At 41.0% G+C, this 12,341-nt stretch overlaps 2 pseudogenes; one reads left to right on the top strand and one right to left on the bottom strand.

Moving 5' to 3' along the window:
• The first annotated feature begins 1,138 nt into the window (after nt 1–1,138).
• On the top strand, nt 1,139–1,744 carry LOC124974116 (60S ribosomal protein L13-like; annotated as a pseudogene).
• A 7,943-nt stretch (nt 1,745–9,687) lies between these two features.
• Nucleotides 9,688–11,838, bottom strand: LOC124974094 (zinc finger protein 425-like; annotated as a pseudogene).
• Nucleotides 11,839–12,341: the final 503 nt, after the last annotated feature.

Below are 12,341 nucleotides of genomic sequence, written 5' to 3'. Positions count from 1 at the left end.
TGGCAGGGGGTAGCTGTGAATTGAACCCAGGGGTTCTTTACCATTGAGCTACATCTCCAACTCTTCTTGTTTTTTTAAATTTTGAGACAGGGTCTGGCTAAGTTGTTGAGGCTGGCCTCAAACTTGTGATTCTCCTCTCACAACCTCATAAGGCATATGCCCCATTACACCCAGCTTTTTTCTTTTTCTTTCTTTCTTTTGCTTTTTGTTTTCTTTTCTTCCTTCAATTCAGGATCTTGTAAAGTTGTCCAGGCTGTTCCCCAACTCCTGGGCTCAAATTTTCCTCCTGCCTCAGTCTCCCAAATAGCTGGGACTATAGGCATGGGTCACTGGGTTGGAGTCCAAAATTCTTAGTCTATTTTATTTTATTTTTTATTTGTTTTAAATATTTTTTTAGTTGTAGATGGACATAATATCTTTATTTTATTTATTCATTTTTGTGTGGTGCTGAGGATCAAACCCAATGCCTCACGCATGCCAGGCAGGCGCTCTACGACTGAGCCACAACCCCAGTCCTATTACTCTATTTTAAATAACCATTCATTGTCAATTCTAGGAGACCTCTTATTAATGCTAACCTGGGCTCGCTTACAAACTTTATGCCTTTAATCTTTAAACTTTATTGGCAAATTTAATATTTCTTATTTCCTTCAAAAATATTTCAATTTAATAAACAAAACTTCCCTAAGTATTAGGTAATTATTAAAAATGTGAAATGTAACAACTCAACTTTTTTTGTGTGCCTGTGGTGCTAGAAATTGAACTCAGGGCCTTGCACGTGCTAAGCAAGTGCTCTACCATTGAGCAATATCTCTAGTTCTTCTTTCATATCACTTTGAGACAGAATCTCACGAAGTTGCCCCAGCTGGCCTGAAACTTTCAGTCTTCTTGCCACAAGCTAGGAATGCAGACATGCACCAGCACACAGGGCCACGTAGAACTTTTAAATACAATGAGATATAAGTCAACATAAATGTTCCCACTTAGGAAGATTTCAACTCAACATCACAAGTTTAAATCAATTAATCAATTTTGCATATTAGAGTTAAAAGGATGAAGTTATAATAGGCCAATGTATTTTGTACATTAAAAATAAACAAGGCCACTCTCCGGTCCAGCGCAGGAGGCGTAGGCAGCCATGGCGCCCAGCCGGAATGGCATGATCCTGAAGCCGCACTTCCTCAAGGACTGGCAGCAGCACATGGCCACGTGGTTCAACCAGCCGGCCCAGAAGATCCGCAGGCACAAGGCCCGGGCAAGCGAAAGCGAGCCGCAGCACCCCGCGCCCTGCGTCTGAACCCCTCTGGCCCACAGTGAGGTGCCCCACGGTGCGGTATCACACCAAAGTCCGAGATGGCAGGGGCTTCAGCCTGGAGGAGTGAGGGTGGCAGGCATCTCTGTGGACCCCAGGAGGCGGAACAGATCCACCGAGTCCTTGCAGGCCAACGTGCAACAACTGAAGGAGTACCGCTCCAAGCTCATCCTCTTCCCCAGGAAGCCCTCTGTCCCCAAGAAGGGAGACAGCTCTACTGAAGAACTCAAATTGTCCACCCAGCTGACAGGACCAAGAATGCCTATCGAAACGTGTACAAGATGGAGAAAGCCAGAGTCATCACCGAGGAGGAGAAGAAGTTCAAGGCATTTGCCAAGTCTCCGCATGGCCCATGCCAATGGCCAGCTCTTTGGCATCCGGGCAAAGAGGGCCAAGGAAGCTGCAGAACAGGACGTCGAAAAGAAAAAATAAAGTGCTGTGGGGCCTTGTAATAAATGTTCTCGGTGAAGCTAAAGCTGGGGCCCCTGTGCTCTGCCTCCACGTGCAGCGGTCAACCTGTGGTGGGTCAGACTGTGGGCTGTGGTGCTGGGTTCTCGGTGGCTGCCCAGACCCTGCATTGCCATCTTTTTTTCTGTGTGTTGATGTCACATCTCAAGACTTAGATTGGGCACTTGAAAAAATGAAATGAAATGAAATGAATAAATAAAAAATATATATATATATATATATAAAATAAAATAAAAAACAAGAAGGGGCTAGGGTGTAGTTCAGCAGTAATGTGCTCACCTAGCATGCTTGAGGCCCTGGGTTCCATCCCCAGCACTACACATACACACAAAGGCATAAGTACATTTCTTTTTTCAAAAACGCCTGGGGATGTAGTTTTCTGGTGGATGCAAAAATTGTTACAGAGCACATAACTATAGTATGATTTGGTTTTTCTAAACATTTAGAATCTTTTTGAAACTAAGAAGATGCTTACTCACTGAGAAGACAGTTATACACTTCAATGTTGATTCATTGATTATAACAAATGCACCATTGTGGTGAGAGATGCAGAAAATGGGGAAAATTGGGAAGTTGGGCATTAGTGGGAACCCTGTACTTTCTGTTCTATACTGCTGTGCACTTAAACAGCTCTAAAAGACACAGTCTGCTAATCAAAAGAAAGAGAATGAATCCGGAGAGTTCTCTTGAAAACAGTTACTATGTCTGTTAATAGGAGATTTTGGTTGGTATGTTACATATCTGTCCAAACACTCAATTCCATCTCTAATTGCTCTGTCAATGACTTCATAACTTCAAGAGGTAGGCCATATTACTGTGTTCAAGGTATACATATAGCCTAATTCTTGAATATCTTAGAAAATTCTATAATACATGCTAGTTGGTCGCTTGATTGGATTTTGTAAAACTTTAGTTTTTAAGATAAGACAAAAGGCTGGAGTTGTAGCTCAGTGGTAGAGTGCTTGCCTTGCACATGTGAGGTACTAAGTTTGATTCTCAGCACCATATAAAAATAAATAAAGGCATTGTGTCCATATACAACTAAAAACATTTTTTTAAAAAAATATAAATCCATGTTTGTCAGGTATGGTAGCATGTGCCTATAATTCCAGCTACTCAGGAGGCTGAGGAAGGAAGATCTTTTGAGCTCAGGAATTTGAGGCCAGTCTGGGCAACATAGCAAAAATTCTATCTCAATTTAAAAAAAAAAAAAATGTTATTTCTCGGAATCTTTTGTGTTTCAGAAGATTTTTCTCTGCCTAGTAATTTTAATTTACAAGTAATTTTAGCAACCATTATCTCTCAACTCTTAAAGATTCCAAAAGAGATATAAACAAGTAATTATACTATATGGTAAAATATTAAATTACCAAGGAAGTGCACACAGAGAAAAATAGAGGATAGGTAATCTTTTTTTTTTCTTTTCTGGAAATTTAACCCAGGGGCAAGGGGCACTTTACCACTGAACTATAACCCCAGCCCTTTTTAAAAATTTTTAATTTTGAGATAGGTCTTGCTAAATTGATGAAGCTGACCTCAAACTTACAATCCTCCTGCATCATGTCCTGACTCCCTGGGATTACAGACATGCACTATCACACTTCACTGATTCAGTCTTGAAAGGGAAGGTGTCATGATATATTTTCAGAGCACTTGGTAACTACGAAAGTTTAAAATAGTAGGCCAATGCTAAACAAAATAGAGAAAGAAACTTCAATAAGGAATGAACTATATTTAAAGGCATACCAAGTAGTTTGCCATAGAATCCTGCCTAATATTTTGTATAGTTCTCAATAAACATTTCTTGAGTAAATTAATGAATATAATAATGAATAAATACATTACAAATTGTTCAGAGAAGAACAGTGGCTTGGAAGTAGGAAAGTGTAAATTGGGATGTGTGGTTATGGATTTGACTTACAGTAAAATAAAATACATCTAGGTACTGGGGATATAGCTCAGTAGTACAGTACTTGCTTACCTTATGTGATGAAGGCCCTGGGTTAGATCCCCAGGATCACAAAAAATAAATAAAATAAAATGCATTCTACCTTTCCTAAAAATTCCCTATATTCTATCTACTCATGCAGCCCCCCTCTCCAAGAACCCCTGAAAACCACTGTTCATTTTACTATCTCCAGTTTTATACTTTCCAACATGTCATATAGTTGGACCACAAGGAGGGTGTTTTTTTGTTTGTTTGTTTGTTTTTGCAGTGCTGGGGATTGAATCCAGGGCGTTGCACATGCGAGGCAAGCACTCTACCAACTGAGCTATATCCCCAGCCCACAAATACGTTTTTTATTCTGGTTTCTTTCTTTAGCAATATGCCTTTAAGATTATCCCAAGTCATTCTGCAGCTTCCTTTTTATCATTGAATAATATTGTATCATTGTATGGGTATACTACAATTTACTTATCCATTTATCTGTTGAAGGACACCTTTCACTTTAGACAATTATACATAAAACTGGTATAAACTTTCTTTTGCAGAATTTTGTGTGAATATAAGTTGTCAAGCCAATTGGATAATATCACTGGATTGTATGGCGAGACCATGATTAACTTTGTAAGAAACTGCCAAACTATCTTCCAAAGTGACTATAAAATTTTGCATTCCCACTAGCAATGAATGAGAATTTCTCTTGCTTTGCGTACTTGCCAGCATTTGGTGTTGTCAGTGTTTCAGATCTTAGTCATTCTAATTTGTGTGTAATGATGTCCCATTGTTATTTTAATTTGTAGTTCCCTGATGACAAATGATGATGAACATCTTTTTATACGCTTACTTGCCATCTGTGTATGTTACTGAGATGTCAGCTCAGATTTTTTGACCATTTTTAAATTGCCCTGTTTTCTTAATAATTAGTTCTAAGAGGTCTTTGTATTTTTAGATACAAGTACATAATCATATATAAGTTTTGCAAATATTTTCTTCCTATCTGTGACTTGTCTTTTGATTCTCTTAACAGTGTCTTTCACAAAGAGATTTTATTTTCCATCTTGTGTGTGTATGTATGCATGTGCCTTATACATATTAATCACATTCTCTACCACTGCTTTTGTTGTTGTTGCTGTTTTGTTCTATTTTGTTTTGCTTTGTTTTGTTGAGTTTTTTGTTTGTTTTTTGTATTGGGGATTTGTGGATTGAACTTGGGAATTTTAGTAAAGTCTAATAGTCTAATATAAAATTTTCATCCAGAAAATGTTTTTATTTATTTATTTACATATAGAAATCCAACTGAGCAGCACAATTTGTTGAAAGGCTATCCTTCCTCTATTGAATTTTGCATCTTTGTCAAAGATCAGTTACCTATATGTGTGCGGTTCCATTTCTGGTCTCTCTTTTCTATTCTTTAATCTATGTGTCTGTCTATCCTTTTATTTATTTTTTACAGTGTTGGAGATCAAACTTAGAACTTTGAGCATGCTAGTCAAGTGCTCTACCTCTGAGATGTACCCCCAGCCATATATATCCATTTTACCAATATAACAGTGTCTTAACTACTATAGCTTTGTGGTAAGCCTTGCAATATGATAGCCCCCTGACTTTTTTTTCAGTGTTATGTTTACCATTCTGAATTTTTCCTTTTCATATAAACATTAGATCTAGTTTGTCTATAGCTACAAAAATAGCTTCCTGGAATTGGAGTTGCATTGAATCTATAGACCAAGTTGGGAAGAATGCATGTCTTCACAATATTGGGTCTTCCACACAGTATCTATATATTTATATAAATCCCAGGTTAAATAAATTAAATAATGAAAGGAGTTTATTACTCACATAATTTAAAGTGTCTGAGATAATAGCCTTCAAGCATAGTTTCATGTAGAGTTTCATGATTTTTCCTATGGTACATCTTACCCAACAGATGTCATATTTGACTTTGGCTATTTTCCCTCTTGGCATTGAGTGGAGTTCTAACTTTATGGCCAAAGCATCACCCAAAAATTTTCTTCAAACATTTCTGGCAATTGATCTGGATCCATTCTGATTTGACCAACAGAGATCACAAGCCAATTCTTGCAATAATATTTCTATAGTAAATCATATATTTCACTTTAGACATTAGACAGGGGTAGAGTCAGCTTCCCAAGAAGCACACAGATTTCCAAATGGAAACTGGATGCTGGTGTAATATTCTGGGAAAGCTATCACATATATGAAACCAAGGATTCAATGCTCAGCACCACACATACACATAAAAGCTGAACTTATGATTTATAAATAATTCCTCTATAAAGTTAATTTAAAATGTCATTTAAAAAAGGATAATCCTCTTTTAACCTCAGTCTGGAAGCACAGATCTCCTGATGAGAAATGGACTAAATTCACTTGCTTTGCTGCTTTGGCCAGGATAACTAAATTCAACTCAATTCTTGGGTCCAAAAGGAAATCTAAAGTAAATTTGAACTGGGCACGGGGGTGCAAACCTGTAATCCCCACAGGTCAGGAGGCTGAAACAGGAGGATCTCTAGTTCAAAGTCAGCCTCAGCAAAAGTGAGGCACTAAGCAATTCAGTGAGACCCTGTCTCTAAATAAAATACAAAATAGGACTGCAGATGTAGTTCAGTGGTTGAGTGCCCCTGAGTTCATCCCCAGTACCTAAATAAATAAATTCTGAAGACAAATATTCTAAGGTCATGAAGACTAGGTGTTATGGTTTGGATGTGATATGTCCCCCAGCAGCTCATTTGTGAGACAATGCAGGAATGTTCAGAGGTAATATGATTAGACTACAAGAGCATTAAACCCTTAGCCTCACACATGCTAGACAAGTGCTTTACCACTGAGCTAGACCCTCAGACCATAACTAGATTTAATTAAGTTATTTTTAGTATATTTACAAAGTTGTGTACCTTTTGGCTCTATAAAATTTCCTTTTCTGAGTATTTCATACAAATGGAATTATGAAAGATTGTGATTCTTTTTCTGGTTCTTTTCCCTTAGCATAATGTCTTTGAGGCTTATCCATGTTGCAGCATGTATCAGTACTTCCTTTTAATTGATAAATAATATTCCATGGTATGGATATACTACCTTTTGTTCATTTATTTGCTGAAACATTGATGTATAATACTATGTCATGCTCATAAAATGTATTCTGAAGAACGTTTCATATCCAGAGTACCTGGGATAGATTCATGTCTGCCATTCATTATATTTGGGGATTCTTGGATAAATATGAATGAGTATTCCATCTATGAAGTTGACACAAAACTGGGTTCAGCCTAAATCTTCTGATAAGGATTCTAGGCACACTGATTCTGAGCTTGATCTTTCCTAGCCCAAATCACGCAGGCTGTGGTGGATGAAATCCAGCATTTAGGGGCAAGAAATCACTGGACCAATCAGAAAAGCACTTACCCCTTGGCACTCATCTGAGGTTGGCATAAGTATAGGGTCTTTGTTGAAAACAGTTCAGTATACCTAGCAACAAATGAGAATGTCCAGCTTCTCATGCCTGGCAGGCTCCCTCAACTTGGGTGAATTAACAATTCTTCCTTCTGTGTTTCTAGGGGACCTTGGCTGTAAAAGGCCTAGAAATACTGGAGTTACATAACTGGCTCTTATATTCTTTAACACCTATTGAGCATCTAATATCTGCTAGGCCATTTTTATACACAGTCTAATTAAATGTTTGCATTTACAAAGTAGTTACTATCATAATTATTTTACAGATGGAGAAATTGAACCTAACAGATTTATTTGCCCAAAGTCAATCTCTCTAAGGTCAATTCTCCTAATTCTAGTATGCTATTTGAAAACATGTCATTTAAAAAGTTCAGAAGTCTTGGGTTCAATTCTCAGCACCATTACGACCACCAAAAGAAGCAAGTGAGGAAAATTTTAATTTATTATGGTAGAATAATAAGGGCAGAAGTAAGAGATGATTGATTGAAACAGTTTTCCCAGCTTTCCATTCACAGTACTTGGGATCCAGCCTGGGGCCTCACGAGTGATGGACAAATAGTCTACCACTGAGCTACAACCCCAACCCCTTGAAGTGTTCCTTTCCAGTCATTTTGGGGAGAGAAAAAATACAAGGGCTTTACACCAATCAGAATCATAGGAGTGGGGAAAATGTTGGGGAAGAGGAGTCTATCTATTTGGTCTAAAGGCACTACCAAGGAGATTACATTCATTTCTGTTCTCCCATTTTATACCATTACTTGGATCATTCCCTACCTACATAAATATTTGCAAGGATTAGATAGTTCTTAAAATTTTCTTCTTCTCCAAAAGACCCTGAGATCATCTTTAGAGAGCTGAAGCTCCAACACAGTTGAGTGGAAACAAAGGAATAAAATCTCCTGCTTTTCAAAGTTGATGTAGTTACCTTTTTTTTTTTTTTCTTTGTGGTGCTATGGATCAAGCCCAGGGCCATGAATAAGCTATAAAAGTGCTCTATATTAAGGTATACCCCCTACCCAAAGCTATCTATATTATAAAACCTCACCATGTCCTAGGGAAGTCTAAATTGTCAGAGGGCAATTCTCCAGAAAGATCTATAGTGGGAGATAGGACTTCCAAGCATCTTTTGGATCCATTTCTGATCAGAACAAGTTCTTCTTAATTTGTATCTGGAAGTGCAAAGGATTAAGATATCTGTTTTATAATGGACAAGCAAGCCATTGCCCTTAAATTAAAATGTTTGTATTCTCTCCTTCACCCTTTTCCATTTTCAATATGGTGATAATCAGATTGGCTCTTACATTCTCAGAGAAAGTGCTAATGCTTAAAATTCAAGAAGAAAGCATTTTATACATACATATAAAATATATATGTATATGTATATATGTCTATATGTGCATATATATTTTTATATATTTGTATATGTGCATATATATATGTGCATATATATAAATAAGAAACAGAGACCACCAAAGGGACAAAAGGCAAATTCCTTAACTCATGCCCTGATAGCTATTAAAAGATGGTATAAGTTTTTTCTCCATTCTCTCAGCTAACTCATAACTTGTTAGCTATTAAAAACTTGTTATGTGCCTTAATCATCCCCCTCAAACCACCTTAACAGCTTTAGAGACCAGGGGCATCATTAGGGCCAGAAGGTTTTTGCCATGACTTCAAGGACAAACAGCATTAAAGGATAACAACTGTTGACAGGCCATTAAAATGGCAATTCTCAGGACTTTTAACTTCTTACTTGTCGTGAATTGTCTTCTCTTCTATTTCCAACATGAGTTCTTCTAAGAGTTACAGCAACTCATTCCCGATATATAGCAGAGATGTTTATACAAGATGTGGCACCGATATGGAAAACTAACATTTGGCTACAATGATTGACAGGATTACCATGTCTTCCTCAGAGTAAAACGTATCCTCACAGGAAAAGAAAAATAAACCTCTGAAAAATACCTAAAGCCAATAAACATTTTTTTTTTTTTTTTTTTTTTTGGTGAACAACAGCATTTACTTTTAGCAATACAGAAAACACCCTGACTCCAAAGAAACAGATACACTGCAATCATTTGAGAAAAAATGAAAATCTACATGAGAGAAAAACTGAACATTCCAGTGAGAATTTAAATAGGGAAGCCCAGCAACGGAAAAGCTGGTTTCTAAAAATGAAGGAATTACACACTTGGATGACATGGAAATTCTGCTGAACTAGCAGACTGGTATAAAATGTTTCTTAGGGCTGGAATGTAGCTCAGTGGTAGAGTACTTGCCTAGCAAGCAGGCCCTGGTTTCATGTCCATGACCTTTTCTGCCATGACTGCCAGTCTTTCTGTCTTTCCCTAGATAATCTGGAAATTTTGTCCAAGAGCCATGGGGTCCTGCCGACTATGCATTTGACCAGTGTGCCTATAGCCAATCTCTGAATTCTTTGCTCTGCCAAACTAGAGACAACTGAGCTGTCACCAAGGTTGTGTGGTCTGCCCTAGAGAATGGGGGGGGGGGGTTCCCTGGCATGCATGGCAATGTGGGTGTTGAGTGCCCCCTTGTACGTGAAGCTCCTTCCACACTCCTCACAAGAAAAGGGCCTCTCTTGGTTGTGATGATGCAGATGGGTCTTCAAACTTCTCCTCTGGAGGAAGGGTTTCTTTCCCCTGTGCGTGTGCAGATGGACCTTCAAACCTCCCCGGATGCTGTAGCTCTTGTCACACTCCGGACACTGGAAGGGCTTCAACCCGCTGTGGACACGCGTGTGTTCCGTGAGCCGGTACTGCGGGAAGCTTTTGCCACACTTCATGCACGAGAATGACTTCGTGCTACTGTGCTGGAGAAGGTGGTTCTTCAAATTTCCTTTCAGACGGAAACTCGGACTTGGGGACACTGGTAGGGCGTCTCCCCGTTGTGGACGCGCAGGTGTTCGGTGAGCGGGGACTGCTGAGTGTAGGTTTTGCTACACTGGCGTAGGGCCGCTCGTCCCTGTGTATGCGCTGGTGGAACCTCACGGAGGCCTTGCAGAAGAAGCGCTTGTCGCACTCTGTCGTACACTGGGACGGCTCCTCTCCACCATGAATACTGGCATGCTCGCTGAGGTGCGAGCAGCGGCAGAAGCCACGGCCACAGTCCGCACAGGAGAAGGGCTTCTTGGCACTGTGGCTCTTGAGGTGCTGCGTGAGCCTGGAGCGCAGGGGGAAGGTCTTCCTGCACTGGCCGCAGGCAAACTCCCGCTGCCTGGCGTGCACCCCCGCGTGGTGCGCCAGCTTGGAGGGTGAACCTCTTGCCGCACTCCGCGCAGGAGAAGGGCTTCTCCTCGCTGTGCAGGCGCTGGTGGACCCTCATGGCGTTCCTCCAGAAGAAGCTCCGGGCGCACTTGGGACACTGGAAGGGCTTCTGCCCCCGGTGCTGGACTCCGTGGGCTTTCAGGCTTCTCTTCAGGCGGAAGCTGTTCTTACACTCTGGGCACGAGAAGGGCTTCTCTCCAGTGTGGACCCGCACGTAATCCGTGAACTTGGTCTTGTGGACTAACTTCCTCCCACAGGCCTCGCAGGAGAACAGCTTCTTCCCGCCCCGCCGTGCGTCCTCTGGTGGGCCTGCAGGGCGGCCTTCCGGGAAAAGGCCCTGCCGCACTCGGGCTGCCCAAGGGCTTCTGGCCGCTGTGCCAGCAAAGGTGCGCCTGCAGGCTTCTCCACAGGCGGAAGCCCAGGCCGGCAGCACTGGGGACACGGGAAAGGCCTCTCCACACTGTTCAGTTGGCGGTGCTCTGTGAGCTGGCACTGATGGACAAAGCCCTGGCCGCAGTCCCTACAGCGAAACGGCCGCTCACCTTTGTGCAAACACAGGTGCTTCTTCAAGTTGGCCTTGTAGCCGAAGGTCTTGCCACACTCAGGGCACGCGAAGGGCCGCTGCCCAGTGTGGACCACCTGGTGAGTGATGAGGCTGCACCTGGGGTGAAAGCTCTTCTCGCACTCACTGCACTGGAACCGCTTCTTACAGCCGAACATCCGGGTCCCTCTGGATTTGTTTTTGTATTATGGACTTTGAGAGGTTCTTTTACCTTTCTTGGAGTGGCTACTAATGTGCTTTACCAAGTCGTTCTTTATCTGGAAGGCTTTCCTGCAGACAAAGCAGGAATACAACCTTGGCCCTGGAGGAATTTCCATGTCTAGTGGGACATCCAGAGACTTACACCTTGGATCTTTCTTGTCATGATTAGACTCTGGGACTTCGAGCTTTTATTTGGAAATTCTTTTTCTTGGAGGCTTGGAGATTGTAAGGTGGCCCTTTCTAATTAGGTAGCACACAGGTCCTGATTCTGAAGACCATTTAGATGGCATTCTTGCTCTTTTGTCCTGAGAGTCCCCTGGTTATCTGTTCATCAGTAGAAGGGTTAATTGTCCTTCTTGTTTTGTTGCAACACCTCTGATCGCTGATTAATAAATAGCGTTCTCCCTTGTTCCATCCAGATAATCAACTCTGGCTTTGAAGAAGTGCAGCCCAGGAAATCAAGGGTCTCATAATTGGCCTTCATCATTTGCTGGTACATTTCCTTCTGCCACTCCTCCAGGATCTCCCACTCTTGCTCCGAGAAATATAAGACTACATTAGCAAAGGTCATGGTAACCGAAGATGGTTGGGCCATGACAGCTCTGCGGGGACCGCCCCGCCGCGTTAGCCAATAAACATTTCTAAACCTTAGCACACCTCCACCACCATTTTACAAACTGCACTTTCACATGAATAAAACTAACTCTCTTGCATTGTTCCAGGAGCCAGCCTGGTCAGTGCTGTGTGTTCATCTCAAATAGAAGCCTTAATAAAAGCTTTGCCAGTATGTCCTCCTGCCTGACTTGTTTCATTTCTACCATTGATAAGTAACAGAGAGATATGAGAGGTGGCAACATAAGATTAAGGGGATAATTCTATATACTGGGTCTCCTGTGCTGACCCCACATGCTTTAAAAAAAAAAAACAACTTACCTGCTGCCCTGCTGCCCTGTCCAGGCTTAAGTCAATAGGATATGCTATATTCTTAGCAAAGGACCTGTTATCTGCAGGAGTAATTTAGGCCCAAAGACCCCTCCCTGATGATAAACACACACACACACACACACACACACACACACACACACAAACTACCACAAA

This window comes from Sciurus carolinensis, unplaced genomic scaffold (assembly GCF_902686445.1).
Source record: "Sciurus carolinensis unplaced genomic scaffold, mSciCar1.2, whole genome shotgun sequence".
Lineage (NCBI taxonomy): Eukaryota > Metazoa > Chordata > Mammalia > Rodentia > Sciuridae > Sciurus > Sciurus carolinensis.
Note: the sequence above shows the minus strand (reverse complement) of the source record. Positions and strands in the feature narration are given on the sequence as shown.